The 15,294-nt window shown below is 43.4% G+C and overlaps 13 non-coding genes across 13 annotated transcripts; all 13 read left to right on the forward strand.

Moving 5' to 3' along the window:
- Positions 1-317: 317 nt before the first annotated feature.
- On the forward strand, positions 318-436 carry LOC136723931 (5S ribosomal RNA). Its single transcript, XR_010806880.1, has one exon. It is a non-coding gene; the product is annotated as a 5S ribosomal RNA (ribosomal RNA).
- Positions 437-1,492: 1,056 nt separating this feature from the next.
- LOC136723863 (5S ribosomal RNA) lies at positions 1,493-1,611 on the forward strand. Its single transcript, XR_010806821.1, has one exon. It is a non-coding gene; the product is annotated as a 5S ribosomal RNA (ribosomal RNA).
- Positions 1,612-2,667: 1,056 nt separating this feature from the next.
- LOC136723932 (5S ribosomal RNA) lies at positions 2,668-2,786 on the forward strand. Its single transcript, XR_010806881.1, has one exon. It is a non-coding gene; the product is annotated as a 5S ribosomal RNA (ribosomal RNA).
- Positions 2,787-3,842: 1,056 nt separating this feature from the next.
- On the forward strand, positions 3,843-3,961 carry LOC136723933 (5S ribosomal RNA). The gene has a single exon (XR_010806882.1). It is a non-coding gene; the product is annotated as a 5S ribosomal RNA (ribosomal RNA).
- Positions 3,962-5,016: 1,055 nt separating this feature from the next.
- On the forward strand, positions 5,017-5,135 carry LOC136723934 (5S ribosomal RNA). The gene has a single exon (XR_010806883.1). It is a non-coding gene; the product is annotated as a 5S ribosomal RNA (ribosomal RNA).
- Positions 5,136-6,201: 1,066 nt separating this feature from the next.
- LOC136723858 (5S ribosomal RNA) lies at positions 6,202-6,320 on the forward strand. The gene has a single exon (XR_010806817.1). It is a non-coding gene; the product is annotated as a 5S ribosomal RNA (ribosomal RNA).
- Positions 6,321-7,386: 1,066 nt separating this feature from the next.
- Positions 7,387-7,505, forward strand: LOC136723967 (5S ribosomal RNA). The gene has a single exon (XR_010806913.1). It is a non-coding gene; the product is annotated as a 5S ribosomal RNA (ribosomal RNA).
- Positions 7,506-8,571: 1,066 nt separating this feature from the next.
- On the forward strand, positions 8,572-8,690 carry LOC136723894 (5S ribosomal RNA). Its single transcript, XR_010806849.1, has one exon. It is a non-coding gene; the product is annotated as a 5S ribosomal RNA (ribosomal RNA).
- Positions 8,691-9,746: 1,056 nt separating this feature from the next.
- LOC136723935 (5S ribosomal RNA) lies at positions 9,747-9,865 on the forward strand. Its single transcript, XR_010806884.1, has one exon. It is a non-coding gene; the product is annotated as a 5S ribosomal RNA (ribosomal RNA).
- Positions 9,866-10,921: 1,056 nt separating this feature from the next.
- Positions 10,922-11,040, forward strand: LOC136723936 (5S ribosomal RNA). The gene has a single exon (XR_010806885.1). It is a non-coding gene; the product is annotated as a 5S ribosomal RNA (ribosomal RNA).
- A 1,056-nt stretch (positions 11,041-12,096) lies between these two features.
- Positions 12,097-12,215, forward strand: LOC136723938 (5S ribosomal RNA). Its single transcript, XR_010806886.1, has one exon. It is a non-coding gene; the product is annotated as a 5S ribosomal RNA (ribosomal RNA).
- Positions 12,216-13,270: 1,055 nt separating this feature from the next.
- LOC136723884 (5S ribosomal RNA) lies at positions 13,271-13,389 on the forward strand. Its single transcript, XR_010806840.1, has one exon. It is a non-coding gene; the product is annotated as a 5S ribosomal RNA (ribosomal RNA).
- A 1,066-nt stretch (positions 13,390-14,455) lies between these two features.
- LOC136723889 (5S ribosomal RNA) lies at positions 14,456-14,574 on the forward strand. Its single transcript, XR_010806845.1, has one exon. It is a non-coding gene; the product is annotated as a 5S ribosomal RNA (ribosomal RNA).
- Positions 14,575-15,294: the final 720 nt, after the last annotated feature.

Below are 15,294 nucleotides of genomic sequence, written 5' to 3' on the forward strand. Positions count from 1 at the left end.
TTTCATACTGCATGTCAATTGAAATCCTTACTGAAATGCACACCTTCTCAAGATTGCGCTTGACTGGCGTGTCAGGCACTCAATTACAGCTGTTTTATCAAGACAAATGTGTTCGTTTTGTAAAATATAGTTCCGGTCTGGTGTGGCACCCCAGCTATCGCACAACGTTGCCACAACGTGGCATATTAGCAGGGACTGTCTGCGGCGCGCTGGTGTGTCCCGGGCTTTAGAGTAGAGAGACAGTTCAACTGTAAGTATGAACGGCAGAAACGGATATTGCCATCCCTTTAAGTAGAGCGTCAGGGACAGCCTCCCTGGCTTACGGCCATACTAGCCTGAATACGCCCGATCTCGTCCGATCTCGGAAGCTAAGCAGGCTCGGGCCTGGTCAGTACTTGGATGGGAGACCGCCTGGGAATACCAGGTGCTGTAAGCTTTTGCATCTTTTACACACCAGAGCGCGACAAATCACGAGTTTTAACTTTGGATACACGCAATTTCATCATTATTTCAGATTTGACTTCCCCAAATACACAGGCATACAATAGATCTTGTTCTCCAACGTAAACGGTCCCTAGTAACTAGGGTACATTCGTAAATAAATTGAGCATCATGGCTAGAAGTGACTAAATGTTGCCTAATCTTTCTCATCGAGAAATGACACAATTACAGCAACACAAAAAGGAACTCCACCGGACAAAGATCAGTGCTCACAAGGAGCCTCATTCAACACACACGGTTCCATTCCCATTCATGCAAAGCACGAAAGTGTAAAACTTGGGAACATACTTGAGAGCAAAGATCACATTCAATCTCATTCAAGGCACGGATGTGAATGCAACGGGGTGAAATTACTGAAATGATGCCTGCCCTCGAACTGTGATGATGGACTACCCGACTCGCCAATAATATTGGGTTCTGGTGTATTGAAATACAGGAGCTGCTGGATTTGTGTGTTTTCTTACCCCCTCACCATAGTTTGTCAAATGTTTAAACAACTGAACTTATATTCAAGGTTTGTTTCTCTTCATATGTTTTACTGGTTTACATTTGTCTCAGCAACCTGTTGAATGATTCTTCTGCTTTCAAAACAAAATGACAACAGGATGAATGCACACACTTGAAAATACAATACATGCAATGTTATGCATCATAGTGATGCAACCTCCTTTCAGTTTCATACTGCATGTCAATTGAAATCCTTACTGAAATGCACACCTTCTCAAGATTGCGCTTGACTGGCGTGTCAGGCACTCAATTACAGCTGTTTTATCAAGACAAATGTGTTCGTTTTGTAAAATATAGTTCCGGTCTGGTGTGGCACCCCAGCTAACGCACAACGTTGCCACAACGTGGCATATTAGCAGGGACTGTCTGCGGCGCGCTGGTGTGTCCCGGGCTTTAGAGTAGAGAGACAGTTCAACTGTAAGTATGAACGGCAGAAACGGATATTGCCATCCCTTTAAGTAGAGCGTCAGGGACAGCCTCCCTGGCTTACGGCCATACTAGCCTGAATACGCCCGATCTCGTCCGATCTCGGAAGCTAAGCAGGCTCGGGCCTGGTCAGTACTTGAATGGGAGACCCCCTGGGAATACCAGGTGCTGTAAGCTTTTGCATCTTTTACACACCAGAGCGCGACAAATCACGAGTTTTAACTTTGGATACACGCAATTTCATCATTATTTCAGATTTGACTTCCCCAAATACACAGGCATACAATAGATCTTGTTCTCCAACGTAAACGGTCCCTAGTAACAAGGGTACATTCGTAAATAAATTGAGCATCATGGCTAGAAGTGACTAAATGTTGCCTAATCTTTCTCATCGAGAAATGACACAATTACAGCAACACAAAAAGGAACTCCACCGGACAAAGATCAGTGCTCACAAGGAGCCTCATTCAACACACACGGTTCCATTCCCATTCATGCAAAGCACGAAAGTGTAAAACTTGGGAACATACTTGAGAGCAAAGATCACATTCAATCTCATTCAAGGCACGGATGTGAATGCAACGGGGTGAAATTACTGAAATGATGCCTGCCCTCGAACTGTGATGATGGACTACCCGACTCGCCAATAATATTGGGTTCTGGTGTATTGAAATACAGGAGCTGCTGGATTTGTGTGTTTTCTTACCCCCTCACCATAGTTTGTCAAATGTTTAAACAACTGAACTTATATTCAAGGTTTGTTTCTCTTCATATGTTTTACTGGTTTACATTTGTCTCAGCAACCTGTTGAATGATTCTTCTGCTTTCAAAACAAAATGACAACAGGATGAATGCACACACTTGAAAATACAATACATGCAATGTTATGCATCATAGTGATGCAACCTCCTTTCAGTTTCATACTGCATGTCAATTGAAATCCTTACTGAAATGCACACCTTCTCAAGATTGCGCTTGACTGGCGTGTCAGGCACTCAATTACAGCTGTTTTATCAAGACAAATGTGTTCGTTTTGTAAAATATAGATCCGGTCTGGTGTGGCACCCCAGCTAACGCACAACGTTGCCACAACGTGGCATATTAGCAGGGACTGTCTGCGGCGCGCTGGTGTGTCCCGGGCTTTAGAGTAGAGAGACAGTTCAACTGTAAGTATGAACGGCAGAAACGGATATTGCCATCCCTTTAAGTAGAGCGTCAGGGACAGCCTCCCTGGCTTACGGCCATACTAGCCTGAATACGCCCGATCTCGTCCGATCTCGGAAGCTAAGCAGGCTCGGGCCTGGTCAGTACTTGGATGGGAGACCGCCTGGGAATACCAGGTGCTGTAAGCTTTTGCATCTTTTACACACCAGAGCGCGACAAATCACGAGTTTTAACTTTGGATACACGCAATTTCATCATTATTTCAGATTTGACTTCCCCAAATACACAGGCATACAATAGATCTTGTTCTCCAACGTAAACGGTCCCTAGTAACTAGGGTACATTCGTAAATAAATTGAGCATCATGGCTAGAAGTGACTAAATGTTGCCTAATCTTTCTCATCGAGAAATGACACAATTACAGCAACACAAAAAGGAACTCCACCGGACAAAGATCAGTGCTCACAAGGAGCCTCATTCAACACACACAGTTCCATTCCCATTCATGCAAAGCACGAAAGTGTAAAACTTGGGAACATACTTGAGAGCAAAGATCACATTCAATCTCATTCAAGGCACGGATGTGAATGCAACGGGATGAAATTACTGAAATGATGCCTGCCCTCGAACTGTGATGATGGACTACCCGACTCGCCAATAATATTGGGTTCTGGTGTATTGAAATACAGGAGCTGCTGGATTTGTGTGTTTTCTTACCCCCTCACCATAGTTTGTCAAATGTTTAAACAACTGAACTTATATTCAAGGTTTGTTTCTCTTCATATGTTTTACTGGTTTACATTTGTCTCAGCAACCTGTTGAATGATTCTTCTGCTTTCAAAACAAAATGACAACAGGATGAATGCACACACTTGAAAATACAATACATGCAATGTTATGCATCATAGTGATGCAACCTCCTTTCAGTTTCATACTGCATGTCAATTGAAATCCTTACTGAAATGCACACCTTCTCAAGATTGCGCTTGACTGGCGTGTCAGGCACTCAATTACAGCTGTTTTATCAAGACAAATGTGTTCGTTTTGTAAAATATAGTTCCGGTCTGGTGTGGCACCCCAGCTAACGCACAACGTTGCCACAACGTGGCATATTAGCAGGGACTGTCTGCGGCGCGCTGGTGTGTCCCGGGCTTTAGAGTAGAGAGACAGTTCAACTGTAAGTATGAACGGCAGAAACGGATATTGCCATCCCTTTAAGTAGAGCGTCAGGGACAGCCTCCCTGGCTTACGGCCATACTAGCCTGAATACGCCCGATCTCGTCCGATCTCGGAAGCTAAGCAGGCTCGGGCCTGGTCAGTACTTGGATGGGAGACCGCCTGGGAATACCAGGTGCTGTAAGCTTTTGCATCTTTTACACACCAAAGGGCGACAAATCACGAGTTTTAACTTTGGATACACGCAATTTCATCATTATTTCAGATTTGACTTCCCCAAATACACAGGCATACAATAGATCTTGTTCTCCAACGTAAACGGTCCCTAGTAACTAGGGTACATTCGTAAATAAATTGAGCATCATGGCTAGAAGTGACTAAATGTTGCCTAATCTTTCTCATCGAGAAATGACACAATTACAGCAACACAAAAAGGAACTCCACCGGACAAAGATCAGTGCTCACAAGGAGCCTCATTCAACACACACGGTTCCATTCCCATTCATGCAAAGCACGAAAGTGTAAAACTTGGGAACATACTTGAGAGCAAAGATCACATTCAATCTCATTCAAGGCACGGATGTGAATGCAACGGGATGAAATTACTGAAATGATGCCTGCCCTCGAACTGTGATGATGGACTACCCGACTCGCCAATAATATTGGGTTCTGGTGTATTGAAATACAGGAGCTGCTGGATTTGTGTGTTTTCTTACCCCCTCACCATAGTTTGTCAAATGTTTAAACAACTGAACTTATATTCAAGGTTTGTTTCTCTTCATATGTTTTACTGGTTTACATTTGTCTCAGCAACCTGTTGAATGATTCTTCTGCTTTCAAAACAAAATGACAACAGGATGAATGCACACACTTGAAAATACAATACATGCAATGTTATGCATCATAGTGATGCAACCTCCTTTCAGTTTCATACTGCATGTCAATTGAAATCCTTACTGAAATGCACACCTTCTCAAGATTGCGCTTGACTGGCGTGTCAGGCACTCAATTACAGCTGTATTATCAAGACAATGTGTTCGTTTTGTAAAATATAGTTCCGGTCTGGTGTGGCACCCCAGCTAACGCACAACGTTGCCACAACGTTTCGTGTTAGCAGGGACTGGCTGCGGCGCGCTGGTGTGTCCCGGGCTTTAGAGTAGAGAGACAGTTCAACTGCAAGTATGAGCGGCAGAAACGGATATTGCCTTCCCTTTAAGTAGAGCGTCAGGGACAGCCTCCCTGGCTTACGGCCATACTAGCCTGAATACGCCCGATCTCGTCCGATCTCGGAAGCTAAGCAGGCTCGGGCCTGGTCAGTACTTGGATGGGAGACCGCCTGGGAATACCAGGTGCTGTAAGCTTTTGCATCTTTTACACACCAAAGGGCGACAAATCACAAGTTTTAACTTTGGATACACGCAATTTCATCATTATTTCAGATTTGACTTCCCCAAATACACAGGCATACAATAGATCTTGTTCTCCAACGTAAACGGTCCCTAGTAACTAGTGTACATTTGTAAATAAATTGAGCATCATGGCTAGAAGTGACTAAATGTTGCCTAATCTTTCTCATCGAGAAATGACACAATTATAGCAACACAAAAAGGAACTCCACCGGACAAAGTTCAGTGCTCACAAGGAGCCTCATTCAACACACACGGTTCCATTCCCATTCATGCAAAGCACGAAAGTGTAAAACTTGGGAACATACTTGAGAGCAAAGATCATATTCAATCTCATTCAAGGCACGGATGTGAATGCAACGGGATGAAATTACTGAAATGATGCCTGCCCTCGAACTGTGATGATGGACTACCCGACTCGCCAATAATATTGGGTTCTGGTGTATTGAAATACAGGAGCTGCTGGATTTGTGTGTTTTCTTACCCCCTCACCATAGTTTGTCAAATGTTTAAACAACTGAACTTATATTCAAGGTTTGTTTCTCTTCATATGTTTTACTGGTTTACATTTGTCTCAGCAACCTGTTGAATGATTCTTCTGCTTTCAAAACAAAATGACAAAAGGATGAATGCACACACTTGAAAATACAATACATGCAATGTTATGCATCATAGTGATGCAACCTCCTTTCAGTTTCATACTGCATGTCAATTGAAATCCTTACTGAAATGCACACCTTCTCAAGATTGCGCTTGACTGGCGTGTCAGGCACTCAATTACAGCTGTTTTATCAAGACAATGTGTTCGTTTTGTAATATATAGTTCCGGTCTGGTGTGGCACCCCAGCTAACGCACAACGTTGCCACAATGTTGCCACAACGTGGCGTGTTAGCAGGGACTGTCTGCGGCGCGCTGGTGTGTCCCGGGCTTTAGAGTAGAGAGACAGTTCAACTGTAAGTATGAATGGCAGAAACGGATATTGCCTTCCCTTTAAGTAGAGCGTCAGGGACAGCCTCCCTGGCTTATGGCCATACTAGCCTGAATACGCCCGATCTCGTCCGATCTCGGAAGCTAAGCAGGCTCGGGCCTGGTCAGTACTTGGATGGGAGACCGCCTGGGAATACCAGGTGCTGTAAGCTTTTGCATCTTTTACACACCAAAGGGCGACAAATCACAAGTTTTAACTTTGGATACACGCAATTTCATCATTATTTCAGATTTGACTTCCCCAAATACACAGGCATACAATAGATCTTGTTCTCCAACGTAAACGGTCCCTAGTAACTAGTGTACATTTGTAAATAAATTGAGCATCATGGCTAGAAGTGACTAAATGTTGCCTAATCTTTCTCATCGAGAAATGACACAATTATAGCAACACAAAAAGGAACTCCACCGGACAAAGTTCAGTGCTCACAAGGAGCCTCATTCAACACACACGGTTCCATTCCCATTCATGCAAAGCACGAAAGTGTAAAACTTGGGAACATACTTGAGAGCAAAGATCATATTCAATCTCATTCAAGGCACGGATGTGAATGCAACGGGATGAAATTACTGAAATGATGCCTGCCCTCGAACTGTGATGATGGACTACCCGACTCGCCAATAATATTGGGTTCTGGTGTATTGAAATACAGGAGCTGCTGGATTTGTGTGTTTTCTTACCCCCTCACCATAGTTTGTCAAATGTTTAAACAACTGAACTTATATTCAAGGTTTGTTTCTCTTCATATGTTTTACTGGTTTACATTTGTCTCAGCAACCTGTTGAATGATTCTTCTGCTTTCAAAACAAAATGACAAAAGGATGAATGCACACACTTGAAAATACAATACATGCAATGTTATGCATCATAGTGATGCAACCTCCTTTCAGTTTCATACTGCATGTCAATTGAAATCCTTACTGAAATGCACACCTTCTCAAGATTGCGCTTGACTGGCGTGTCAGGCACTCAATTACAGCTGTTTTATCAAGACAATGTGTTCGTTTTGTAATATATAGTTCCGGTCTGGTGTGGCACCCCAGCTAACGCACAACGTTGCCACAATGTTGCCACAACATGGCGTGTTAGCAGGGACTGTCTGCGGCGCGCTGGTGTGTCCCGGGCTTTAGAGTAGAGAGACAGTTCAACTGTAAGTATGAATGGCAGAAACGGATATTGCCTTCCCTTTAAGTAGAGCGTCAGGGACGGCCTCCCTGGCTTATGGCCATACTAGCCTGAATACGCCCGATCTCGTCCGATCTCGGAAGCTAAGCAGGCTCAGGCCTGGTCAGTACTTGGATGGGAGACCGCCTGGGAATACCAGGTGCTGTAAGCTTTTGCATCTTTTACACACCAAAGGGCGACAAATCACAAGTTTTAACTTTGGATACACGCAATTTCATCATTATTTCAGATTTGACTTCCCCAAATACACAGGCATACAATAGATCTTGTTCTCCAACGTAAACGGTCCCTAGTAACTAGTGTACATTTGTAAATAAATTGAGCATCATGGCTAGAAGTGACTAGATGTTGCCTAATCTTTCTCATCGAGAAATGACACAATTACAGCAACACAAAAAGGAACTCCACCGGACAAAGTTCAGTGCTCACAAGGAGCCTCATTCAACACACACGGTTCCATTCCCATTCATGCAAAGCACGAAAGTGTAAAACTTGGGAACATACTTGAGAGCAAAGATCACATTGAATCTCATTCAAGGCACGGATGTGAATGCAACGGGATGAAATTACTGAAATGATGCCTGCCCTCGAACTGTGATGATGGACTACCCGACTCGCCAATAATATTGGCTTCTGGTGTATTGAAATACAGGAGCTGCTGGATTTGTGTGTTTTCTTACCCCCTCACCATAGTTTGTCAAATGTTTAAACAACTGAACTTATATTCAAGGTTTGTTTCTCTTCATATGTTTTACTGGTTTACATTTGTCTCAGCAACCTGTTGAATGATTCTTCTGCTTTCAAAACAAAATGACAACAGGATGAATGCACACACTTGAAAATACAATACATGCAATGTTATGCATCATAGTGATGCAACCTCCTTTCAGTTTCATACTGCATGTCAATTGAAATCCTTACTGAAATGCACACCTTCTCAAGATTGCGCTTGACTGGCGTGTCAGGCACTCAATTACAGCTGTTTTATCAAGACAATGTGTTCGTTTTGTAATATATAGTTCCGGTCTGGTGTGGCACCCCAGCTAACGCACAACGTTGCCACAATGTTGCCACAACGTTTCGTGTTAGCAGGGACTGTCTGCGGCGCGCTGGTGTGTCCCGGGCTTTAGAGTAGAGAGACAGTTCAACTGTAAGTATGAACGGCAGAAACGGATATTGCCTTCCCTTTAAGTAGAGCGTCAGGGACAGCCTCCCTGGCTTACGGCCATACTAGCCTGAATACGCCCGATCTCGTCCGATCTCGGAAGCTAAGCAGGCTCGGGCCTTGTCAGTACTTGGATGGGAGACCGCCTGGGAATACCAGGTGCTGTAAGCTTTTGCATCTTTTACACACCAAAGGGCGACAAATCACAAGTTTTAACTTTGGATACACGCAATTTCATCATTATTTCAGATTTGACTTCCCCAAATACACAGGCATACAATAGATCTTGTTCTCCAACGTAAACGGTCCCTAGTAACTAGTGTACATTTGTAAATAAATTGAGCATCATGGCTAGAAGTGACTAAATGTTGCCTAATCTTTCTCATCGAGAAATGACACAATTACAGCAACACAAAAAGGAACTCCACCGGACAAAGTTCAGTGCTCACAAGGAGCCTCATTCAACACACACGGTTCCATTCCCATTCATGCAAAGCACGAAAGTGTAAAACTTGGGAACATACTTGAGAGCAAAGATCACATTGAATCTCATTCAAGGCACGGATGTGAATGCAACGGGATGAAATTACTGAAATGATGCCTGCCCTCGAACTGTGATGATGGACTACCCGACTCGCCAATAATATTGGGTTCTGGTGTATTGAAATACAGGAGCTGCTGGATTTGTGTGTTTTCTTACCCCCTCACCATAGTTTGTCAAATGTTTAAACAACTGAACTTATATTCAAGGTTTGTTTCTCTTCATATGTTTTACTGGTTTACATTTGTCTCAGCAACCTGTTGAATGATTCTTCTGCTTTCAAAACAAAATGACAACAGGATGAATGCACACACTTGAAAATACAAAACATGCAATGTTATGCATCATAGTGATGCAACCTCCTTTCAGTTTCATACTGCATGTCAATTGAAATCCTTACTGAAATGCACACCTTCTCAAGATTGCGCTTGACTGGCGTGTCAGGCACTCAATTACAGCTGTTTTATCAAGACAAATGTGTTCGTTTTGTAAAATATAGTTCCGGTCTGGTGTGGCACCCCAGCTAACGCACAACGTTGCCACAACGTGGCATATTAGCAGGGACTGTCTGCGGCGCGCTGGTGTGTCCCGGGCTTTAGAGTAGAGAGACAGTTCAACTGTAAGTATGAACGGCAGAAACGGATATTGCCATCCCTTTAAGTAGAGCGTCAGGGACAGCCTCCCTGGCTTACGGCCATACTAGCCTGAATACGCCCGATCTCGTCCGATCTCGGAAGCTAAGCAGGCTCGGGCCTGGTCAGTACTTGGATGGGAGACCGCCTGGGAATACCAGGTGCTGTAAGCTTTTGCATCTTTTACACACCAGAGCGCGACAAATCACGAGTTTTAACTTTGGATACACGCAATTTCATCATTATTTCAGATTTGACTTCCCCAAATACACAGGCATACAATAGATCTTGTTCTCCAACGTAAACGGTCCCTAGTAACTAGGGTACATTCGTAAATAAATTGAGCATCATGGCTAGAAGTGACTAAATGTTGCCTAATCTTTCTCATCGAGAAATGACACAATTACAGCAACACAAAAAGGAACTCCACCGGACAAAGATCAGTGCTCACAAGGAGCCTCATTCAACACACACGGTTCCATTCCCATTCATGCAAAGCACGAAAGTGTAAAACTTGGGAACATACTTGATAGCAAAGATCACATTCAATCTCATTCAAGGCACGGATGTGAATGCAACGGGGTGAAATTACTGAAATGATGCCTGCCCTCGAACTGTGATGATGGACTACCCGACTCGCCAATAATATTGGGTTCTGGTGTATTGAAATACAGGAGCTGCTGGATTTGTGTGTTTTCTTACCCCCTCACCATAGTTTGTCAAATGTTTAAACAACTGAACTTATATTCAAGGTTTGTTTCTCTTCATATGTTTTACTGGTTTACATTTGTCTCAGCAACCTGTTGAATGATTCTTCTGCTTTCAAAACAAAATGACAACAGGATGAATGCACACACTTGAAAATACAATACATGCAATGTTATGCATCATAGTGATGCAACCTCCTTTCAGTTTCATACTGCATGTCAATTGAAATCCTTACTGAAATGCACACCTTCTCAAGATTGCGCTTGACTGGCGTGTCAGGCACTCAATTACAGCTGTTTTATCAAGACAAATGTGTTCGTTTTGTAAAATATAGTTCCGGTCTGGTGTGGCACCCCAGCTAACGCACAACGTTGCCACAACGTGGCATATTAGCAGGGACTGTCTGCGGCGCGCTGGTGTGTCCCGGGCTTTAGAGTAGAGAGACAGTTCAACTGTAAGTATGAACGGCAGAAACGGATATTGCCATCCCTTTAAGTAGAGCGTCAGGGACACCCTCCCTGGCTTACGGCCATACTAGCCTGAATACGCCCGATCTCGTCCGATCTCGGAAGCTAAGCAGGCTCGGGCCTGGTCAGTACTTGGATGGGAGACCGCCTGGGAATACCAGGTGCTGTAAGCTTTTGCATCTTTTACACACCAGAGCGCGACAAATCACGAGTTTTAACTTTGGATACACGCAATTTCATCATTATTTCAGATTTGACTTCCCCAAATACACAGGCATACAATAGATCTTGTTCTCCAACGTAAACGGTCCCTAGTAACTAGGGTACATTCGTAAATAAATTGAGCATCATGGCTAGAAGTGACTAAATGTTGCCTAATCTTTCTCATCGAGAAATGACACAATCACAGCAACACAAAAAGGAACTCCACCGGACAAAGATCAGTGCTCACAAGGAGCCTCATTCAACACACACGGTTCCATTCCCATTCATGCAAAGCACGAAAGTGTAAAACTTGGGAACATACTTGAGAGCAAAGATCACATTGAATCTCATTCAAGGCACGGATGTGAATGCAACGGGATGAAATTACTGAAATGATGCCTGCCCTCGAACTGTGATGATGGACTACCCGACTCGCCAATAATATTGGGTTCTGGTGTATTGAAATACAGGAGCTGCTGGATTTGTGTGTTTTCTTACCCCCTCACCATAGTTTGTCAAATGTTTAAACAACTGAACTTATATTCAAGGTTTGTTTCTCTTCATATGTTTTACTGGTTTACATTTGTCTCAGCAACCTGTTGAATGATTCTTCTGCTTTCAAAACAAAATGACAACAGGATGAATGCACACACTTGAAAATACAATACATGCAATGTTATGCATCATAGTGATGCAACCTCCTTTCAGTTTCATACTGCATGTCAATTGAAATCCTTACTGAAATGCACACCTTCTCAAGATTGCGCTTGACTGGCGTGTCAGGCACTCAATTACAGCTGTTTTATCAAGACAAATGTGTTCGTTTTGTAAAATATAGTTCCGGTCTGGTGTGGCACCCCAGCTAACGCACAACGTTGCCACAACGTGGCATATTAGCAGGGACTGTCTGCGGCGCGCTGGTGTGTCCCGGGCTTTAGAGTAGAGAGACAGTTCAACTGTAAGTATGAACGGCAGAAACGGATATTGCCATCCCTTTAAGTAGAGCGTCAGGGACACCCTCCCTGGCTTACGGCCATACTAGCCTGAATACGCCCGATCTCGTCCGATCTCGGAAGCTAAGCAGGCTCGGGCCTGGTCAGTACTTGGATGGGAGACCGCCTGGGAATACCAGGTGCTGTAAGCTTTTGCATCTTTTACACACCAGAGCGCGACAAATCACGAGTTTTAACTTTGGATACACGCAATTTCATCATTATTTCAGATTTGACTTCCCCAAATACACAGGCATACAATAGATCTTGTTCTCCAACGTAAACGGTCCCTAGTAACTAGGGTACATTCGTAAATAAATTGAGCATCATGGCTAGAAGTGACTAAATGTTGCCTAATCTTTCTCATCGAGAAATGACACAATTACAGCAACACAAAAAGGAACTCCACCGGACAAAGTTCAGTGCTCACAAGGAGCCTCATTCAACACACACGGTTCCATTCCCATTCATGCAAAGCACGAAAGTGTAAAACTTGGGAACATACTTGAGAGCAAAGATCACATTCAATCTCATTCAAGGCACGGATGTGAATGCAACGGGATGAAATTACTGAAATGATGCCTGCCCTCGAACTGTGATGATGGACTACCCGACTCGCCAATAATATTGGGTTCTGGTGTATTGAAATACAGGAGCTGCTGGATTTGTGTGTTTTCTTACCCCCTCACCATAGTTTGTCAAATGTTTAAACAACTGAACTTATATTCAAGGTTTGTTTCTCTTCATATGTTTTACTGGTTTACATTTGTCTCAGCAACCTGTTGAATGATTCTTCTGCTTTCAAAACAAAATGACAACAGGATGAATGCACACACTTGAAAATACAATACATGCAATGTTATGCATCATAGTGATGCAACCTCCTTTCAGTTTCATACTGCATGTCAATTGAAATCCTTACTGAAATGCACACCTTCTCAAGATTGCGCTTGACTGGCGTGTCAGGCACTCAATTACAGCTGTTTTATCAAGACAATGTGTTAGTTTTGTAAAATATAGTTCCGGTCTGGTTTGGCACCCCAGCTAACGCACAACGTTGCCACAACGTTTCGTGTTAGCAGGGACTGTCTGCGGCGCGCTGGTGTGTCCCGGACTTTAGAGTAGAGAGACAGTTCAACTGTAAGTATGAACGGCAGAAACGGATATTGCCTTCCCTTTAAGTAGAGCGTCAGGGACAGCCTCCCTGGCTTACGGCCATACTAGCCTGAATACGCCCGATCTCGTCAGATCTCGGAAGCTAAGCAGGCTCGGGCCTGGTCAGTACTTGGATGGGAGACCGCCTGGGAATACCAGGTGCTGTTAGCTTTTGCATCTTTTACACACCAGAGGGCGACAAATCACGAGTTTTAACTTTGGATACACACAATTTCATCATTATTTCAGATTTGACTTCCCCAAATACACAGGCATACAATAGATCTTGTTCTCCAACGTAAACTGTCCCTAGTAACTAGGGTATATTCGTAAATAAATTGAGCATCATGGCTAGAAGTGACTAAATGTTGCCTAATCTTTCTCATCGAGAAATGACACAATTACAGCAACACAAAAAGGAACTCCACCGGACAAAGTTCAGTGCTCACAAGGAGCCTCATTCAACACACACGGTTCCATTCCCATTCATGCAAAGCACGAAAGTGTAAAACTTGGGAACATACTTGAGAGCAAAGATCACATTCAATCTCATTCAAGGCACGGATGTGAATGCAACGGGATGAAATTACTGAAATGATGCCTGCCCTCGAACTGTGATGATGGACTCCCCGACTCGCCAATAATATTGGGTTCTGGTGTATTGAAATACAGGAGCTGCTGGATTTGTGTGTTTTCTTACCCCCTCACCATAGTTTGTCAAATGTTTAAACAACTGAACTTATATTCAAGGTTTGTTTCTCTTCATATGTTTTACTGGTTTACATTTGTCTCAGCAACCTGTTGAATGATTCTTCTGCTTTCAAAACAAAATGACAACAGGATGAATGCACACACTTGAAAATACAATACATGCAATGTTATGCATCATAGTGATGCAACCTCCTTTCAGTTTCATACTGCATGTCAATTGAAATCCTTACTGAAATGCACACCTTCTCAAGATTGCGCTTGACTGGTGTGTCAGGCACTCAATTACAGCTGTTTTATCAAAACAATGTGTTCGTTTTGTAATATATACTTCCGGTCTGGTGTGGCACCCCAGCTAACGCACAACGTTGCCACAATGTTGCCACAACGTGGCGTGTTAGCAGGGACTGTCTGCGGCGCGCTGGTGTGTCCCGGGCTTTAGAGTAGAGAGACAGTTCAACTGTAAGTATGAACGGCAGAAACGGATATTGCCTTCCCTTTAAGTAGAGCGTCAGGGACAGCCTCCCTGGCTTACGGCCATACTAGCCTGAATACGCTCGATCTCGTCCGATCTCGGAAGCTAAGCAGGCTCGGGCCTGGTCAGTACTTGAATGGGAGACCGCCTGGGAATACCAGGTGCTGTAAGCTTTTGCATCTTTTACACACCAGAGGGCGACAAATCACGAGTTTTAACTTTGGATACACGCAATTTCATCATTATTTCAGATTTGACTTCCCCAAATACACAGGCATACAATAGATCTTGTTCTCCAACGTAAACGGTCCCTAGTAACTAGGGTACATTCATAAATAAATTGAGCATCATGGCTAGAAGTGACTAAATGTTGCCTAATCTTTCTCATCGAGAAATGACACAATTACAGCAACACAAAAAGGAACTCCACCGGACAAAGTTCAGTGCTCACAAGGAGCCTCATTCAACACACACGGTTCCATTCCCATTCATGCAAAGCACGAAAGTGTAAAACTTGAGAACATACTTGAGAGCAAAGATCACATTCAATCTCATTCAAGGCACGGATGTGAATGCAACGGGATGAAATTACTGAAATGATGCCTGCCCTCGAACTGTGATGATGGACTACCTGATTCGCCAATAATATTGGGTTCTGGTGTATTGAAATACAGGAGCTGCTGGATTTGTGTGTTTTCTTACCCCCTCACCATAGTTTGTCAAATGTTTAAACAACTGAACTTATATTCAAGGTTTGTTTCTCTTCATATGTTTTACTGGTTTACATTTGTCTCAGCAACCTGTTGAATGATTCTTCTGCTTTCAAAACAAAATGACAACAGGATGAATGCACACACTTGAAAATACAATACATGCAATGTTATGCATCATAG

Source organism: Amia ocellicauda, unplaced genomic scaffold, assembly GCF_036373705.1.
Source record: "Amia ocellicauda isolate fAmiCal2 unplaced genomic scaffold, fAmiCal2.hap1 HAP1_SCAFFOLD_170, whole genome shotgun sequence".
In the NCBI taxonomy this organism is placed as follows: Eukaryota; Metazoa; Chordata; class Actinopteri; order Amiiformes; family Amiidae; genus Amia; species Amia ocellicauda.